Here is a 14,585-nt window from a genome sequence, read left to right on the forward strand (position 1 = left end):
TTTTATTTTTTATTGAGTTTACGACATCACAGATAAGTCTACTGATTATTTTATAAAATCTTACATCTAAAATGTATGACAATAATAATAAACATATGTTTTACAAAACAAAAAAGAAATTAAAAAATACAATTAAAACATATTAATCCGAACAACAATTTAATGAAATCTTATGGATATATTAAAGCAAACAGTCTTAGTAATACTTTAAAAATATTGCAAAAGATTTATAAGTAGTCAAAGAAACAGATCACAATATTTAATTCTTCCAATACATTAAACTTAAATAATCTGAAGCTCAATCTCTATGAATATACGATTGAAGTTGTTTTTTAAATTACTTGACTTAATGAATGGTTACCAGTTATTGAATTACTCAAGCTATAATATACAAAGCGATAATAAATCATGGAGGACAGCGATAATATGGAGATCTCAATACACAGGTGGTTTTATGTCATAGATTGTAATTAGATGTATTTTAAGCTGCCGCGGTATATCATTTTTTATCAACTTATGCAATTATCTTATACCTTTAAACGAGCAATTCTTGTATGTATATATATAATTGGAATCTTGGAATCGGCTCCAACGATTTTCATGAAATTTAGTACACGGAGGGTTCCGGGGGCGATAAATCGATTTAGCTAGGAATCATTTCTAGAAAATGTCATTTTATTTGTGTTTTATCAACTTAAACATAGAATTGCTCGTTTAAAGATGTCAGTCAAATAAAAACTTAAATATGAATATATATATTATATATAATCTTTATTCGATAATTATATTCATATTTCATAATTTTATTAGTATGTAATTCGTACTTAAATAAAATTTCCAAAAAAAAACAGTTTTATAAAAAAAATACCGAGCTAAGCTCGGTCATCCAGGTCCTAATTATTTATTTATGCAGTATTTTTTTTCTTTGCTATTCATTCAATCTACCACTCTACCAGACAGAATAACACGCCCATATAGTCTGTCTCACTCTAACGCGTACCGGCTGCACCGGCCGCGCTTACGCTACGTCACCGGTCTCGTCAGAGAGCAGTAAATACGCAGTATGCGTTCTGTCCCGCTCTAACGCGTATTGCCCACACCTATAATGCGTCATCGTGTGTTATAGGTGATTTTCGTTACGGAATTTCTTGATTCGGTAACCACGCTCAGAGCCCGCGATAAAATCTTTGCAATAGCTTAATAAAACGTGTAATTGGTATCAAAACCTAACCATTTGTATAACCTTTCAAGTATTTGCAAGATAATATACCACAGATAAATATTGTATAGCATACACTGTAGTGTGGAGGTTCATCGAAACTTTTGAAGCGTACTGCGATTGACATCCGCTGATAACATTTAGCTTCTGGCCGTCTATAGGAGGCCATTAAACAAATGGACAGCTATTGATTGTTGTGATAAGTCACTCAGACCGCAATCGAGTATGTAAAAGAAAGGTTGGAAGTAAACAGAGCATACTGGATTATCTTAAAACTATTTTTGCAAGAATTTGTTTAGAAAAGGTCTACTTCAGGTGCTAAAAAATATTTAAAGCCGCTTCTAAATGCAGCCAAGCTGCCAACTGAAGTATTTCCGATCTAATTCAACTTAGGGTTAAGCGTACCAATTATTGAAAAGCCGGCAACGCACTTGCGTGCCTTCCGACAATGTGAGTGTTTAATATCAGACGAGCTTCCTGGCGTTTGCTTTCTATTACATTAAAAATGTGTTTCTATTAAATTAAAATTACAGATTAGGTAAATTGTGGAGTCGCATTTTATGGTATGGATCAGATCAAAAGCTTATGACTGAATAGGATGAAACCTCAGTATGGACGAGCTTTAACCCATTTAGGGGCCATAGGACATTAAGTCAAGTAACACAAATCGGTTATTGCAGTTAGCAGTTATATATTATATACTAAGACATTATCTTTACATATATTGACAAAAAAAATAATTCATAATCTATACCACTACAAATATTCAATAACGTCGTCTACATTATAATTTCTTAGAAAGGCGGTTCTTCTATAACACTACCCTATCACAGTATGTATGTAGTAAATTGTTTCTAGGTAACACGAGAATAAACATAGGCATGTATATTTTTTATATTATTTGTACGGTTTTATTTACTTTAGATTGATTATCAAATATAAGTGTAGAGAGCGAATAGAATGCATCCTATTCCGCCAAAAATAGATTGTCTTCGTAGGGTTTGGTTATTGGGATGCAGATACATCGATCGGCTGTCACCGTCTGATCTCAGATTGCTTTCAATCTGAGATTGTGGATTAATTATTGAGTTCGGGCGTTAGGCCCTTCAATACAAAACATAGTCCGTTCCCTGTCCCATATAATGACATCACCTAGTAGCCCTTTTATATTAATTGAGCTCGATTAGTACGACTTATCTTAATTGGGTGAATAAAAAGACAATTTAAAAATACTCAACAACTCTCAAGTCAATAAAAACTATGGGACAGAGCACGTCCGTTGGTTATTAATCCTTTTTACTGTCATTGCCAATTAAATCATTTACCAGAGTCACACCATACTACTATTTACAGAAAAACATTTCGTTATTGATTGTTATTTAATTTACGGCTATCATTTCTAAAAACTACTCCTTGTGTTTTTGATACCAGATTTGTTCCATATTTTTATTTGTGTGTGCCAATTATTTTTGTTTAAAGAAAAGTTCGTGAAGCAAATAAAGTTGGCCACCAGCTTTCTTTATATTGAGTTCTTGCACGCGCATAACAAACTTGCGACATTAGTGCTTAAATATTGGCATCGCTTCCGTAACTGAAAATAACGGAGTAATGCCGAATTTTAGCTTTAATTAGTCACGATAAGTTTAAGCTATAAATAAATAATGATGTATTTAAGGTAAGTTTAAGCTAAACATGAACTTAACATCAGGTGAGCCTCCAGGCCGATTGCCTCCTGTTCTATAAAAAAAAAAGTCTAAAAAATTTGGTCCTTGTGACAATTAATGCTAGCAGTATACCCATAATAATTCATTGCGAGATATGCATTGGGATCACCGGAGCTCTCTATAGATACCGGCAAACTTCTTGAGCATTAAGGGAGTGGGGGAAATTTTGCGCATCAGATCGCAGCGCGGGACACAAACGTCAACTGATTTACCTATCAAGCGATGGACAATCTCCCGCCTCCCCTCCCAAAAATCACTCTTGCGCAGACTAGGACAATTGTCACAAACAAAATGTTTGCTGGTCTGTATTAGGTAAGGACAAATAAAATCTTTAATTAGCGACTGTACTCTTGAAGCCCACTGCCCAAGATATGTCTACATCAATTGAATTAAAATAAGTTATAAGACATTTTTGCCGTTATTGTATAAATAAAAATAGTTTTGTATAAATCTAAATCTGGGCTTCATAGCAATCATTTGAGTTTAGAATCTAGACATACATATTTGCAAACATTGTAGTGTTTTATCCGTCTTGAGAAATAAAGAAATGTTCAATCAAGTCGCATATCGATGTAATTCTTTAGAAAAGCCGCTTCATTGTTTGCAACAAATATACAATAAATCATGTCAGCTTACAAATAAACAATTGTTTTTCAATTGTGAACCATTGTCTACCTGATATGTCATAACTCATAAATCATTTTGATTTCTTTTATAGCTGATTACGAATTTATCCAACGGTTAAATTGAATAATACTTTTAATTTAATATTCAATAATATTACATTGCAAAACAAAACGTAAAGATGCAAAGGGTTTCAAAAAGAAGAAAATCGATCGAGAAGACTCGGAAAAGATCGTTCCATAGAATAAATAATATCATACATCAAAGTAAATATTTTATTTTAAGTGTTAATTAATATAGACCGAGCATCATGTAATTTTATATTACAAAAAAATATGTTTTGACTAATTGATATAATATCGTCATTGCCTACTAGAGATTTGAGAACATCCAAAAATCCAATACAAATTTTCAATGGTTAAATTGAAAGCAAGCTAATTTATCGTCAATAGAAGGAATAAATAAGGTTTGAAACTACAGCATTCATGAATAACTATGTGAACAAGGATACTTAGTAATTAGGTAACATAATTAATTGCTACTAATTAAAACTTAAAATATAATAAATATTGCCTTTTTATTTATCTTGATCACCACTGCCTTACTTATCTTTAAAATTCGTGAAACTCATCTTTTACAAAAACAAAATAATTTCTTGGACTCAAAAGCTCTATATTCTTTTATAACTCATAAATAACTTGCAAATTGCTTTCTTAATTAGGTCCAAAACCAGTTCCGAGAGTTCTCTTTTAAAACTTGATTTTATTATAAACTTTATGAGGTACCAATTATTTTGTTGACGTCTAATATTGGTTACATTAAGTTTTTATTATTTAGACGACCTTGAACATGTACAACTTATGATTTCACATCAAGAATACGAGTAGTATTGTTATTTATTTATTTATTAATTACAGACATGGCTAAACTCACAATAAAATAGACTATAACATATACAATACAAAATTAATTAAAATAACATAAAACACAGTTTATTCTAACCCCTAATACTCTCCAAGTATACCCTCAAATCAGAGTACACTGCCGCCATACGCTCACCAAATAGGTCACTCTCCGGTGAAGAGTCGAGAAACCCATTTAGCATCGAGAGTAGTCGAGGAATGGGAGCTTGTTGACGCTGGACAGTGCGAGCCGAACGCACAGCAAAGAGGTTATGCCTCCGGCAGCGGTAATAATTGTCCGGAACGTACAGTCTGATGATTTCCCCCATCAAGTATGCGCTTTCCGTTTCGTTTTTAATAACGCTTAGACCAAACCTTACCACAGCCCAATCCCTACGAAGCTCTAACGAATTGTACCCCAATACCCCCATCAGGAACTTAGTAGGGTAGAGGTAAGGAAAAAAGGAAAAAAATTGTACCTTCGTTTGTACAGGTTTCTAAGGAACTTCTTTTGCACCCTTTCAACCATATCCCCATAATACTTTTCATAAGGGGACCATATGACGCAACTGGCAATGTACATATTTTTATGAAAAATCGCATTTGTTTATAATACTATCCTAATATAATAAAAAGAAAATATTCGTACCATTGTAGATCTGTAGGCGAGGTAACTTATTAAACGGCTTAAGTGAATTTAATACAAAAATTCTTTCAGCATTTAAGTACTACACCATTACTTAGTAAGAAACTATATCGATATACCAAATCTATGAAAAAATAACAAATAATAACTGACTTTTGTCAGATAGTACCTATATTTTGAATTAAACTTGGTTTTAGTAATGAAAAAGCAGTAAAAAGCATACCTTTTTACTGCTTTTTCATTACTAAAAATTTTAATAATTAATAGTCATATGAAAAAACAAGCAAAGTAAATATCCCAATGAAATACAGTCAGGACAAGGCCTAAAATATTCACTGATTTTCTAATTATACAGAAAGAAAATTAAAATTTAAGTAAGATAAAATCCAGTTTTCTAAAAAAATAATATAACGAACTAATGGAAACAAAATACGGCTACAGTCTCGTAGTCTCGGTTTTGAAATACATCAAACTCCCATGCTGTTTAAATATGCATTGGATAATGCTTATTTAAAATTATCAATCGTGATGCTACATGATTATGTGTGAACGTTTTCATGCAAATATCAAAGATATCATCAAGGAGCAAATTACATATCATCGAAGTGGTAATAGCAAATCATTAGATGTGGGAAAACGACACGAGGGGACACGAGAAATAAAATATTCATATATATGTCGCAGTAAAGTAGTTAAATCATAGTTAATTGAATTTTTAGGCAGTTAATTAAAGATCAATAGGGGCGGACACTGTGTAGTGTATACTTCCTTCTATGCCTTGTACAATGACAAATCGTGAACTTCTTCATGGTTATACTTGGTATGAAAAGTATCAATTGCACACGTGAAAAATTAAATATGAAATGTGTAATTTGCAATTAAAATAAAATTAAAAATAAATTAATATACTTTTTATATATTGGCGCTTTAGAAAGTGAATTCGGAATGATCTTCACACGACTTCTCTTCCTGTCTTCGGAAGCTAGAAAGCGGTGAACATATATTGACCTATTGCGGTGACTCCAACATGCGTTCTTGGCGTGTTCATCAAGTTAATTAAAAAGGCATTTAATTAACAACCATATTTAGTTCAGAAATTATATTTTTTTTTAGTAAATGTTTAATGTGTATTTCGGGATTAGATTGGATCGGTCGTAGTAACCTTTTAACTATATGACTTAAAAAAAGGTGGAATATGAGGCCCATAATTTGTGAGATTTTAATAACTCATATGAATTAACTAATATTAATGTTTAATCGTAGCTTTTGCAGGTCTTAGATGTTATATTATATTTATAATTCATATTTGTGTCACTAGTATATAGAAAACATTGAACAACAACACAGCAGATTTACTTATATAACATTCCTGTAAAAAACGACTGAATTAATTTTTTTTTAATTAATTTGTGTTAATCATTGTCTGATGAGATGTAATTACCATTTGTCTGTGATATACCAATGGGGCTTCAAGCGTTTAGGTGTGGACCTAATCTAAAGGTTGTTGGACTCAGTTTCAACACTTAGACAAGGTCCGTTGAGCGTACAGTCCTGACTAACTAAGCCAGCCTAGCTCCTTCCAGAAGTACAGAAGTCTCTTGGACACTTCGCAAGTTTCACGGATCGACCCACTGCTCCGAGGATTTCTATAAAGTCAAGCCAAGGCCTCATAAAACCATCTGGATGACTGATTCCTCTACACTGAATCAGCCTCTGCAAATTGAGCTGCACTGCCGAGTAATGAGTATGTAACCTACGATCCCAGGAATGAGGGTCACCCGGTGAAACCACTAGGCCAACTGCTCCACTGCTATATATAATGAAAATGTAACTGAAAGTTCACATTAAATGGCACAAAAATATTTAAATTTAATTATAATTTTCAACACATCTTTTACATACAAAATTTAATGTTCATTTAGTTACGGGCAACTCAAGGAAGCAGTTAGTGAAATACCGTTTTGCTTCCGATTGGATCAATAGTAAAGGTATTTCGATCTTAAATAAATGTCTAAGGCAACGGTTATCTCATAATAGTCAAGTACAATAATCTGCGGTGCCTTCGGCACAATTGTTACTTCTTACGAACCAATTATCTTTTAAGATCAGGCTTTTACATTTAATTGCAGCCTAAGGCTTCCCAGTTATGACAAATAACATGAAGATTGGAAAACCTACAATTAACTTTTTCATTAAGATTTCGAGTATTGAAATCACATTGTAAGCTGTCGTAGACCACCCATGGGTGACACATTTCAAACGATTTTATAAATAACAAGAAATCTACTTCTGCTCAATGCTCTCGTCCTTACAATTTAGACAGTTCAGTCTGGAGAAAGATGTTCATAGATTATGATAGGAAGAACTTCTATATTTAAATTGTTATCATAAAGATTTGGAAGTAAGTTATCGAGTTTAAAACTAATATACTACATTTAAATAGTAATATTTTTAGTAACCTTTTTGTGTTATTTCGTGTCGGCAAATAAAATTACCTCCTTCAATAAAAGATATCGAAAAGACGAACTTATTTGGATTACAGGGTTTCATACAAAATATAACTGTAGACCAATTGTAAATAAAGATGCAACTTAGAAAATTATTTAACCATTAATTGTTTCTCGTACGATCAACTTCTCGATTCCTAATATTACTTCTAAAGTTGTCCAAATGGCATCGTTTAAAATAGAACACTATTCCCGTACTTTAAAGTTCATATTTGCTTAAGTATATCCATTGTCCAAGGGCTGAGCATCGTCCCGTACGGCAGATTACTATATGAAAATTTAGACCTTATAACGAATCTATAGAGATCAAATTTCCTTTAAAAATGTAATAGTAGACGACATTTAATTGCTGCTTAAATACGAGAATTAGGCTGCAGTCCTGGCAATTCCCCAAATGACCTACTTCAAGACTCTATACTTACCGTGAAACGATAATTCTGAGAGTTTATTTTTAATAAAATGCTTGAGATTCATTTCATATTTGGTCATTTGAAACTATTCAATTAAGAATACCTTAAACTTGTTCGAGATAAGTACGATTGCCTAAAAAACTAAAGCTGTTGAAGTAATATTGAGAGGCTATGAGAATAGGCAGAGGCTCTTTTATCTGTGCCTTTTAATAAATTTAAGAAATGCATTAAAGAAAAGCAGTGTAATAAGGCTTACTATAAAGTTAGGTATTATTTTAGTTTAGTTATTATATTAGTGATGGGCAGGCTACTTCTAATTAATCTGCTGTATTTGTTTTGAAATGTGTGTTGTTGGATGATTTGCCTTTTTATAAGAGTACCGAGAGTTTTACGCCGGCTTTTTCTCTCGGCCTACACACTCTGTCTTCGTTGCCGATGAGTAGGGATGCCTACAGGTTCAAATTTGTAAAAAGTTATACCTGTATATCTTGTGTTCCATAATAAAAGTATTTAAAAAAATATAAAACCTTTAAAATATCAGTTGGTATAACATTCTTAGTAGTACTTAAGTAATAAATATTTTTTAAGGCCATTAAAATAAGACCTTTAACTACTAATTTCAGCTTCCCAAATATTCCTTCTTATTTCAACTGGCACAATAACACATTACATAAATAATGACAATCGAAATAGACAATGTTCAAATGGAATTAATTAAACATGAGCTATAAAAATGTGATCGCCCGTTGTGATACGCGTTCTTTTATGCGAGAGATCCGTTATAAGTTGAATTTCACACATACAACTTAGTTTTATCGTTTAGATGGAATATATTTATTGATTTTATTAGTTACGATGTAATCAAACGCCAATAAAGTTAAATCTAATGCTTTCGTTTTAATATTCCTTAGGGATTTAATACTTCCTGACATTCCGTATAAATATAAATAATAATATAATATATAAATAATTAAATATGGCGATAAACATTCGTTATTTGGCATTTGGAGCGTTTAAAAGTTGTCGTGGTAATGTTTATTCTTACTATGATATTACTTTGTTTATGTTATAGAGCAGTTGGCCTAGTGGCGTCAGTGTGTGATTTTCAATCCTTAGGTCGTAGGTTCGATCCTGGGGAACCAGTATCTTTCTTTCTATGAGCCCGTTTTAACATTCACTTGAATGAAATTCACACTCAGAATGAGCAAGAAACTTTCCGCCACTATTTTCAATCGCCAAGTTTTTAATACAAATTGTTTGAACTGGAGCAAATCAATCCCAATATGTATACCTTATCTTTTTTTATCATGAATTATTATATACTAAAACTACTAATTTAATTGCTTTTACCAGCTCTTAAATAGGTAACAGTTCCGATACACCTCCTACTCTTCCTCATAGGCCCGAAACGCGCCAACTAACAAAATGACTATCATGGAATGTATTAAGGTCGTTTGCCTTTGTTTTAAACCGAAACCTTAAAACTATTAAAATAATAAATTATAGAACTCAGAAGTCATATTTGATAAGACCATTTGGGTCCATTAAAATGAATGTCGTAAAATACCAAATTTGTCCTAAAAAGATAACTCATACTTTTAAAGCATTTCTTTCATCGGTTTTCCAGCGACAAAGCACTCATTTCTCATAGATATAAATCTTATTAACTAGTGATTAAAAAATATTTAATTTTGACCTCAGATTTTTGTTAGTCTCTTTTAACATTAAATATGTATTTATTACGTAAGAATAATATAATTTAGATTGAGAAATTGAGTGCATAGAGTTTGAACTTACGACCTCAGTGTAAGTTGCGCTTCGAACGCCCAAACCCAATAACCTATCTCAATCCATTTTTAACCAACTGAGATACACATCTTAATCTAATTATTGATAAAAGTGAAAAAAAACAATCGACGGATTGTAATATCCATGTCGGTACAAGCTTTCCATGCTGGGTCGGATGTATGTGGACAGACCTTTGTATGAAAATGGCAGTTCCTGTCTTTAGATTTTAATTTACACCAATTTTCAAAATAATTGAAAATTGGTGTAAATTAATAATTAATAATTAAAAAAGTGCTGGCCGCTTCTCGAGACATGCCGCACTCAACGATATCATACATCGGTCCCTTGCCACCGTCAACGTGCCTAATCTACTTGAGCCGACTGGAATTGCTAGAGACGATGGCAAGAGACCGGACGGTATGAGTTTGATTCCATGGAAGATGGGTCGGGTTTTGGTATGGGATGCCACCTGTTCAGACACACTGGCCCCTTCCAATCTTCATGGAACTAACAAGAGAGCTGGTGCGGCTTGTGATGCGGCTGAAAAAGCTAAAGTCTGCAAATACAGGGGTCTAGGCTCTGAATATGATTTTGTCCCATTCGGTGTCGAGACCCTTGGTCCGTGGGGTCCTAGCGCATTAAAGCTTTTTAGGGAATTATCAAAAAGATTAGTCGACATCACAGGAGAACGAAGAGCTGGCAGCTACCTCGCACAAAGAATTAGTCTAGCTATTCAAAGAGGGAACGCTGCTAGTATCTTCGGAACCTTGCCTAAAGGGACTCCTTTTAATAATATTTTTTAATAATTAAATTTTAAGGTTAGTTATTAGATATATTTTTAGTTTGTAATTGTATATTAATATAATTAAATGTATTAAGTTATATATTTATTGAAAAGCTATTTGATATCTTTTAAACATAGACATGTATATTTTAATATTATTTGTACGGTTTTATATATATTTTTTTTACTTTATTTGGTTTAAACTGAACATCAAATATGACTGTAGTAAACTCGGTAAAATGGAACGACCAGTCACCACACGCTGTACCCGTACACGAGTATGATGCAGGGTCAGCCATCGGTCCCTCGCCATATTATAGAGAGAGAGACAACCCGACGCATATACAGCCCACGAGTATGTCCATGCGTCGGATTGTGAGTCAATGCGTCGTCGGAGAGCACACCCTAGTCTAGATAAAAATAATAGTCGAGAACTAACATAGCCTAGACATATTTACTAATACACTTAGGGTTTGTATAAAACTACCATTTTGCATAGAACATAAACATTATATATCGTAACATTTTTTTACCCAAACATCTATAAATATCTTACATAACACCTTTGTTTATATAGGTTTAATATATGCATACATGTTTTGCCTTTTACTGCTTACCCATTACTGTCTACCCAAGTTGTTATAAAAGCAAGCCAATACGTTTAAAAATGCAAATCTACATAAATGGCGTGTCTCAGAGACGTGTCTTGCTTTCATAATAACATTTCTTAATTCATGAAATCTCCGTTTTGTTCGATTTAAATGTGCAATTTACATAACTTCGTTATGTCTGCTAGACTTCCATTTATCATAATTTAGATGAATCTTTATTAACAGTTTTAATTTTATTATCAAAATCACTTTCAATATATTGTTTAAGAAAAAGCTAAAGCCTGCATGCAAATACAGGGGTCTAGGCTCTGAATATTATTTTGTCCCATTCGGTGTCGGGACCCTTGGCCCGTGGGGTCTTAGCGCTATAAGGCTTTTTAGAAATATCAAAAAGCTTAGTCGACATTACAAGAGAACGAAGAGCTGGCAGCTACATCGGAAAAAGAATTAGTCTAGCTATTCAAAGGGGGAACACTGCCAGTATCTTCGGATCTTTGCGTTCAGGGACTCCTTTTAATAATATTATTAAATTATTAAATTTTAAGGTAAATTATTAGGTATATTAGAATTACATACAATTATATTTTTAACTTATTCAATTAAATTTAGATTTATTTATATTGTTGAATTTTATGATATTTTGTCATTTGTTTAAAATGTACTACAAAAATATTTTTATTGAATTTAAGTTTCGATGTATTGAATCTTTGAAATTACTTTACTTTATAAACGAAAATTTAATTAGTCTACGCCTTCTATTCAAAGTACGTTTTCAGGCCACTGTGGTCTTCAAATTACTCCAAACGTTTCTTCAATTCTCGTTTATATCACTTAAAGGGTTCTACTTGCGTACATTAACTTGTGTTAATTTGACGTGACAATATTGTTGTCAACCTTAAAATCTGACAGCATATTTGAATCGTTGAATTAGTAACAAAAGATGGCCCGAATTGAGACCGGCCTGAGCTGTAATGATAGCACGTCTGCTCGCATCCAGAGATTGCACTAAGCCTCAGGCTACTAGCTGAAGGGACTCATTGAAGTAACTATAGAACGTAGGAATTTAATATGAAACTTTGAAGCTGCAATTTACAATGCTTATAACAGCAGGCATAAATTGAAGCTTATTAAACGGCTTTTTACCGTAAAGATTGTTATAATGGATAATTTGGTTTAGGTATAGGGATCAATGTGGAAGATGGTTGAATTAATTTTAGTTCTTAAATCTGCGTAGAAAAACTTTATTAATTGTTAAACTTTTAAATTATATTTTGCATTAAATATAGCTTAACATCACTCTTCACTATGTATGTTTTAAAGGACTGCCACTACTTCAATCCATATAAATTTCAAGGCACCAACTCATACTGGATGACTGTATCATATATCATATATAGTTGTATGTAATATGATACAGTCATCCAGTATCCAGTATAATCACATATCATTTATAGTTGCAAATCTTTAATAGGCAGCATTTCTCCTTTAGTAGAAAAGTATTGTATTGTTTTATTACATGCGAAATGCATCGATCCATTCCCAGCACCAAGATTACATTAGCATATTTAATTTATTCACGAGTATTTTTTCGTATTTTGGTCACAATTTCCAAATGCCGATAAGAACGTAGAGAAACTTGTAATTGGTAACACATAACACTCACAGGAGGTTCACCAAATAAATGAGCCTATCAACAAGTCATGATCAAAGTTATACTGCGTTATTAATTGCTGACAGAAATTGGCAGAAGACAAATCATTTGCGCCAGATCCTTCCAAACAACCAGGAATCTCAGATACACGCCTTAAGTCTGAAAATATATACATTATAATTGTACAGTGCATACAAGACATTTTTAAAGAAAAATGCATATACCTGCACATTTAAATACCAATAAATTGCTGCTTATAAATATCAAGTTGCAAATCTAGTGGAGCATACGAAGTATGAAGGAAAGCTAAAATAGTTTGTATTGGTATTTTATTACCAGATTCAAGAATTAAATATCTAATCCTTCATACTTGCAAAATATTTCGGTTAAAGAATATAATATGGTCTAAGGATTTACAAAAGGGTATATTTTGTATAAGCAACCAGATTTCTCGTAGGCTATACGGCAAAATAATGATTTAATTAGGACTTCAGTGTATTCGACTAAATACAGATCACGAATATACGCGACATAAAAACCATATTTTACATTCTTTGGTTTTTGATTCTTATTTAATTCTGTAAACAATAATAGTAATTTTATTGTTAGGCGTAACATTTAAGGGTTGTTGAAGCTTTCCTGTGGGAACTATACTTTGCCACGTGCCACACAGTTTTGCTATTTGTTACTCTATAGTAGGGTTGTTACAATACAAAATTGTCGTCATTGTTTGTGGAGTGGTGTTGCTATTTTTATTAATATTTATGTTGGTAAGTGTTATGTATTAGTTGTAAGGTTAAAACATGCTTTTAAATAAGTGTTCTAATTTAACAATCTATAGGGGATATACTTTTTATTTATTACTTAACCTAAAGTGGAAAGCAATAATTATACGTTTGACGATTGAAATCGTATATTTTTTTAATATTTAAATTCATTGATTTTTTAATTAAACTAAAGTAAAAATAACATTTTAATTAATTCTGTATAGACAAAATAGCCGGCAGCAACTCATTTATTTTATGATATATCATGTATTCTACATAATTATTAACGTAATTTTCAAAATGAAAATAGCAGTCGCAACAAAAATGAAATTTCCAATAACTCGTCCTCATTCCACACTTCTGGCATCTGTGTAATCAGATTCCAGTTTAATTAAATCCCAGTTTACTAACGAATAGTTCGCGGATATGAAGTAGCAATGCGAACAGTGGATTGCCATTGTTTCCGGTCTTTTAATATTCGAATTTCAAACTATAACCAAAGCTATAACTAACGCCAGGCTCCTTTTACCGGCACAAATGTAATAAACTTTTAAAAATGGAGCGACGCTTCTTCGAATTTCGAAAAAGATAAGCTTTCATATCGCTAAAGTGACTCCATTTTCTTTGTCTCTGTATCTACTCGTATACACAGTACTAGTACTACTACTGTACCTACAGTTCACGTAATAAAATTGACCAGTATTGGCCTAGTAATGAGAGCCAGTGACGCTTAAGACTTAGATCGTAAATTTAAAGCCAGCAACGTATCTACGAGTCCTCTGACATTGAGAGTGTCGTAATGCATAGTGCACCAATTTATTTTTCTGTTTTACGTGCAAATAACATAAGGTCTTGACCCAATAATCAGCGACAGGTATATTGACAGACACAGTAAAATCTTTTGATTCTTAATAAATCATTCGGGAAAACTATTAGAACGCTCCCTTACGTA

The sequence above is a fragment of the Pieris rapae genome, chromosome 8, assembly GCF_905147795.1.
Source record: "Pieris rapae chromosome 8, ilPieRapa1.1, whole genome shotgun sequence".
Taxonomy (NCBI): domain Eukaryota; kingdom Metazoa; phylum Arthropoda; class Insecta; order Lepidoptera; family Pieridae; genus Pieris; species Pieris rapae.